We start from the raw sequence: 6,785 nt of genomic DNA on the forward strand, positions 1-6,785 counted from the left end.
TATAAACCTTTAAAATAGAATACAATAGTACTGTAAGGGACAAAATTGAAATTCTATCTTTAGCTTCTGTGAAATATCTGTTTAGTTTTGCTCGATAATACTATCACTTCGATAAAAGATATGTTTAAAGTGTCTTTTATTCAAAGTAAATGAAAAAATCTGTAAATTACATAACTTATTTTGTTAATGTCTCAGAAATAATTATAAGTGTATTCTAAACATTAAATAATACCTATAAGTAATAAATATTATTTTCCATTTACATATAGGTATATCAGTTTACAATTTCCTTGTTTGAATGTATTGTATTAGAATAGAATTAAAATTTAACGAATCACCTGATACATTATTTATTTCCATTTCAACAAAATATTTATGTGCGTAATTAACTTTTGAAATATCTATTAGAAATATTATTTACTGAAGCATATACTGTTTCAAAAATATTTTATTTACGATATTCTATGTCTGGTAAGGAAATAAATATGTACAATTAGTAGTTTCTATTTCAAATACTGATTTTTCTATATTCCATGACAGATCGTCAGCTACAAATTAACTCGTACATGAGTCAACCTATCAACAAATATTTCTCTATTATGTACGTATTTAGTATTCATTCTATTAACAACGAAAGTGTGAAGTAACGTCGTTCGATTTTATTATAATACAACTGACAAGGAACAATAAAAATGAAAATCTAATCATTCTATTAAACACTAATAATGATTTAACAATCATTTAAAATCTCTTTGTACGTGTGGGACGAAATTTTCGAAGTACATTGATAATAATTAGAAATTAAAAATTCGTGAAAATTTTAGAATATTTCGAGAGTCTTAAAGCATTCTTAATTACAGAAAATTATACGAATGTAATAGAATTGCGGTCTAAAATCTACATGAAAATTATTTTCCACAAATTGTTATTTCGGATTTTATGCATTTATGGCATACACGATTCTGTAGAATGCAGTAGGTATAATTAAGAGTTTGATAATGTGTAAAGAGGTTTTTACTTTACTACGAATCTGGTATAATAGTAAATAAAGTAAACGAATTTCTCTTTGACCCCAGTTCTTTTAAAGTATCCCATAAAAATCAATATTTGCGTACAAATCCGCAGTCTACTAATACCTATTAGTACATAGACTATCGCTCAGAAGTATTAGGATACTTATCGAATATGTAGCAAATGTTACAACGTACTAGAAAATTTTTGAAAGTCTGATTTGAATATTGTTTCGGGGATATTAAAGCTCGATGGACAACGTTTGTGCTACTTTGAAGTAAAAAACATGACCTAGAATATATCATTTTTACGAAACATCAGATCTTTTGCATCCTGACCTGGTGTCTCAATACATATGAGCGGTAGTGTATACACATGTAGGTAGGTACGACTTGATATTGCACTCGACAGATCGAGTAGGATTGTTTTCTTTCGCATGCGATCAAGTTGTATTATTCCTGTTTCGAAGCTAGTAACATGTTTATAGCTCGTCGGTAGTACGGTTTTATTACTCGCCTAACCGCAAACCTTTTCTTTGGAAACTGTCTTAAAACGATTCCGTCAGGTTACTGTGCGTGTCATGGAACCGATTGTTGCACCGATCGTCTTTGGACCCCTTGATTTCTCGTGTTCTGTTAGCTTTACGAACGGTCAAGGTATAAGATACATAATTGAAGGCATAAAACATAACTTTTGTCGACGAACAATCTCTACTTGTAATATATATACTAGTGGACAAGAGTTTAAGACTAGAAGGAATAAAGGAATAAATTATTCTTTATTGCATACCTTACATGATAAAAGTAGACACATAACAGAGATGGGCAAATTCATTATTTAGGCGAAGAGTTTCGAATAACGAATAAAAGGTACAAAAGTTTTTTACCGTTTTTGATTGATTAAGCGTGGAAATTTCAATTTTTAGAATAAAATAATATTTTTTCGTGAATGAGTAGACACTTTGCAAAACTATTATTTAATTCCATTAATTATTTCGAGACCAGAATGACGGTCTTAGATATTGTTTCTTTGCACTGTCTATTAATCGAATAAAATGTTGCCCAATTCTGCTAAATAGTGAAGCGTCCATAGCACAGTTTATAGTGAAGGATTTACTTTCTGTTTTTGTGAGATAATATATATTCTTATTCCTTTTTATAAATAATTTATGTTAATGATATTTGTTGTTTTACTGACAGTATTAGTGGCATTGCAACAATAAGCTAAATATATCAAATACTAGAGACAACTATTAGTTTGGTAATTATTAGCTGCTGTCACGTCGATATGCCTGTGAGTCCAGTTCCGTCAAAAAGGGTTAATATAATTCGTATCAGAATTTGCTGTTAACGGAAGAGATATAGTAATTTTTTAGTCAGACTTAAGTTTTACTAAAATCATCTCTACCATTGAATATTGACTGTCTTCTAAGGTATTTTCTACCAGGAATAGAACTCAGAAAATTTGTGGTAATTCATTACAATTGGAGAAGGGTAACTGTCAGCGACACGTTAGCGTCACATCATTTCCGTAATTAGGAGCGACGGATGTTAATTGATCTACGTATTTACTTTTCACGTCGTTCCGACTGTGGCTGCACTTTAAACGTTAATCTGGCCATTAACTTATGAGATCACCTTCTGTTTTAAGGTGTTACTGAAGGTAACGAATATTTCGAAAGTCCCTTTACGATTAACTGCGGTTTCCTTTATGGCGAGCTGCACTACATTTCCTCAGTGGTTTGATAACGTCGTTAAAAGTAATATCCGTATTGTTAACGTTACGTATCTTGTCTCGGAGAGTCATGTTCAATGGATCCATATTTCTGCATATCGTATTTATTTGAACTCGAAAAGTTTTCTTTACTTCTCAAATATCTAATATATTATGTAATATAATATATTAAACATATGTATTTATCTAATACATTTAATGACTGAATGGATTTCAGATTTTCCTTGGTTGTGCAATCTTTGAAAACAATTTTTATGCAATCGTATTCTATGGATTAAATTTTTTAATAATTATCTTTCATACATGAGAAAAAATAATTAAATTAAACAAATGATATCAGTTATTTATTTTTCTAGATTTAAAAAAATATAAAGTTCTAGATAACTGGTGTTCGATGGAAAATTATTTTCACCTGGATCGAACTAATAATAATATTCACCCATCGAACTCATCGAGCCAATATTGTTATTGTCAGATCAAGTGATTTCCTTCACTTTCAAACAGGTAATTTTATTTTTTTAATAGGAGATTGTAAATTAAAGGGCAATATTGTAGGATTGCGTGCTGTAGATGTGATATTGAATATGCAATCGTAAAACAGTGAAAAATATATTATCATCGGAGTAAAAATTAATGATCAATAATAAATTAAATGACCTACTGCTTGTACCGTCACTTTTATCTTCTGATTTGTGTCTTTTCTGAACGTTTTTACCGATGCTTTCGATCGTAACATCAAACTTCATCCACGTAACTTTTTAACCTATATTGTTTTCGTATTGCATATTGCATTTGAATTGATCACGTCAAAATAATTTTGTTCCACAGAACTATTTCGCTTTTCTTATCTATTATATGTTCAGTGATCTTTATTAGCCTTTAAACTGGAACTTTAACTTGATGCCATAAAATGGCACGCTTAGAAAAGTTTTATGCAAGGTCACAGGGATTGTTGTCTGAAATATGTTACTCTTTTGTAATAACAATGACACACTTTGATATCTTTTGCGTTACAAAATAGTCGTAAATTTGTAATGAATGTGTGTAGTGTATGCCTTTTTTTAGCTGTTTGCAACTGTATGTCGACGTTAACTCGACGTAACATCTTGTCATTTTGTGGACAGTCAGCAGCGTAATTCTTGAGACATTCGAGAAAGAGTTAATTATGTACCTGAAAATAAGTCAAAGCGAATGAGCTTTCTGTATGAAATTGTAGTTTATATAGAGGAATGAGATTATAAATTATACGAGTTCGAATGTATGTGACTGAGTTTTTATGCGAAATATTCATATGAAGATCGACGTGAACGATTTTTACATAAATTAGGTGACTTCCTTTACTTTATTAAACTTTTTTCTACGTACGAAATTTGTTTTTGCATATTGAGGTATGGAATCTATCCAATTGTATTAAAACTGTATATATTGTATATTATTACTTAAAGCAATTCCACCACATAAATATACATTATTTCAGTAGCATCACTCAGCAAAAAACTCTACGTAGTAAAATCAGCTTTTTACAGAAACGAAAATCATGTACAAACAAATATATCTATCGCATTGGCTTATTTTTTTGCTATAAAATTACCATGTTTACAACTCTTTACACGATTTAATACGTTGTCTGCTATGATGGTCACCAATCATCGGTGCCATTTAGTAAATAACACGAGGAAACATTGAATTTCTAGACAAGAACATTTTATAAATACAATTAGTAGTAGAGTAACAATGAAAGTAACGAGTGTTCAAGTCAACGTGTCAATACTTACACAATAGAACTCCGTTTGTTTAAATAATTTGTTTTTATCCGAAGCTGAGCCTCTACATAGCTTCTGTGCACGCTGTTTTGATTGATTCCAGAGGGGACCACTACCCCCCCCCCCAGTGGGGGGAATAACGCCGTTGTTCGTGTCGCATTCATCGAGGAATTATTGTAATAGGAGTCCACCTATTTCTCCTCACTAAGTACCCATGATTTTTTGTTCGAACGAAGCTAAGCTAGAGTTTAGTTAATCAGGCACTACTAAAATTTCGTTCATACAACGGAAGTTCTACTGTATTGTTAATAACAAAGAATGTATTACATTCACTAATTTTTACTAAACACATGTATCTTATCAACAGTAAATACTATGGCATTCAACCTATTAATAAACCCCAATCCGTGAATACTATCGACGCTTCCAAAATGGTGCAATTTCGCAAAAGATTTCGTAGTGAAATAACGACCACCGAATTGATCGAAAACTCGTAATAGAATAGATTGGGATGCAATTAAGTTGTTAAAACGATTACCACGAGACATTCTCGCGTGTACTAAACTCGTGAATCGAACATTTTCGACCTGCAAACAGGATTTCACGTTTGTTTTTGCGTCGTGTCGGTCTCGATCCTCGCTAAACCAGGCTTTAACTACTCTTAATGTTTCGTGATTTTCGTTGCAGTGCTTCTCTCGGCACACTACACGTCGAGTATCGTCTACTCAGTTGTCGGTTACACAACGTTGATGGTTCGCTTCGTGATTGGCATAATACGTCTGGGGAGACATCCGTCTCGCTGCGATGCATTCTGGATAGATCAACATAACACGTCTTCGAGGTGATGCGTCTCCTTGATGCATGTTCGATGAAAAGGATATGGGTAGTGATGGGATTTGGAACGCTTCGAATCGCTTCGAATCTGTACACGGACGAAAACTTCGAATCGCTTCAAATCTGATTCGAAGCTACAAAAGTCTTGAAAGTCTTGAAAGTCTTGAACGGATTCGAAGTTCCGAGGCGATTCGAAGTCTCGAGCCGCTTCGAAGTCTTGAATGGATTCGAAGTCTTGAGCGGATTCGAGTCTTGAACGGTCTTGGAATTCTTGGGAGTTCTCTACGCACAGCCTCTTAGCGAGACGTCTGGGTCGTCGATAGTTTGTATATTTTCATGGATAGGCTGTGCGTGACGAATCGACCAAACGCATTGAAGGCACGTCCACTTAGGAGTGCACCCCCCACTGTCTTTCCTAAAAGATATTTTCCTCAAGACTTCCAAGACCGTTCAAGACTCGAATCTGCTCAAGACTTCGAATCTGGTCAAGACTTCGAATCCGTTCAAGACTTCGAAGCCGCTCGAGACTTCGAATCGCCTCGGAACTTCGAATCCGTTCAAGACTTTCAAGACTTTTGTAGCTTCGAATCAGATTCGAAGCGATTCGAATTTGTCGCTCGAATTCAAGACAGTTTCGAATCGATTCGAAGCGTTCCAAATCCCATCACTAGATATGGGACCCCTGTGAATTAGACACTCAACGACCCCCCCTCCCTAATTGATGCAGATAGACTATCTGTCCAGTAAGCAATGAAAGAAGATAAGGTGGAATACTCAAAGGTTTATTACGGGAAAATTTTAGAAATAAATTGTGGGTGTTTATGGAAATAATAGATTTACGTGTTAAGTCTCGGAAGTTAGAAGATTCTGATAATAATTGAATAGACGGCGGTACCTGGGTTTGGATAGACCCATAGTGACTTATTTTTAGATGTGTAAGTTGGAATGGTACTTCAAGTTTCGTAAATTGTGGGTCAAGATAGAGTTAAATATCGCTGACCAAGGGTTAATCGTCGTAACAGCAAGGGGATGTACTTTATGCCTACAATATTACTATTTTGAGAATTTCCACTGAAATAATAACTGAAAAAGTCTGAACACATTAGGCATTGTCTAAATATATCTCATTACTTGAGAATGTAAATTTGTTTCGTAGAAATTTCAAGAAAGTCGAAAAAAATAAAGGAAACAGCTGCCCATGTGTAAAGGAATGCCATAGCAAACGTGAGAGAATACACTAAACTAACCAATATAAAATAGTATGTGATTTGTGTAACAGATACGTATATGGGAGATAGAGTAAAAAGACAAAATAAACGTGGCTGAATTGTCTAGCATCCCATTTTAAATCTTAAATTCTACATTCTTAAAAAAATTTTATAAAACTGTTTATTGGAAATCCCTTTTTTATTTTTAACGGAACACTTTGTTTAAAACCTCTTA

The sequence above is a fragment of the Dufourea novaeangliae genome, unplaced genomic scaffold (assembly GCF_001272555.1).
Source record: "Dufourea novaeangliae isolate 0120121106 unplaced genomic scaffold, ASM127255v1 scaffold17, whole genome shotgun sequence".
Classification (NCBI taxonomy): domain Eukaryota; kingdom Metazoa; phylum Arthropoda; class Insecta; order Hymenoptera; family Halictidae; genus Dufourea; species Dufourea novaeangliae.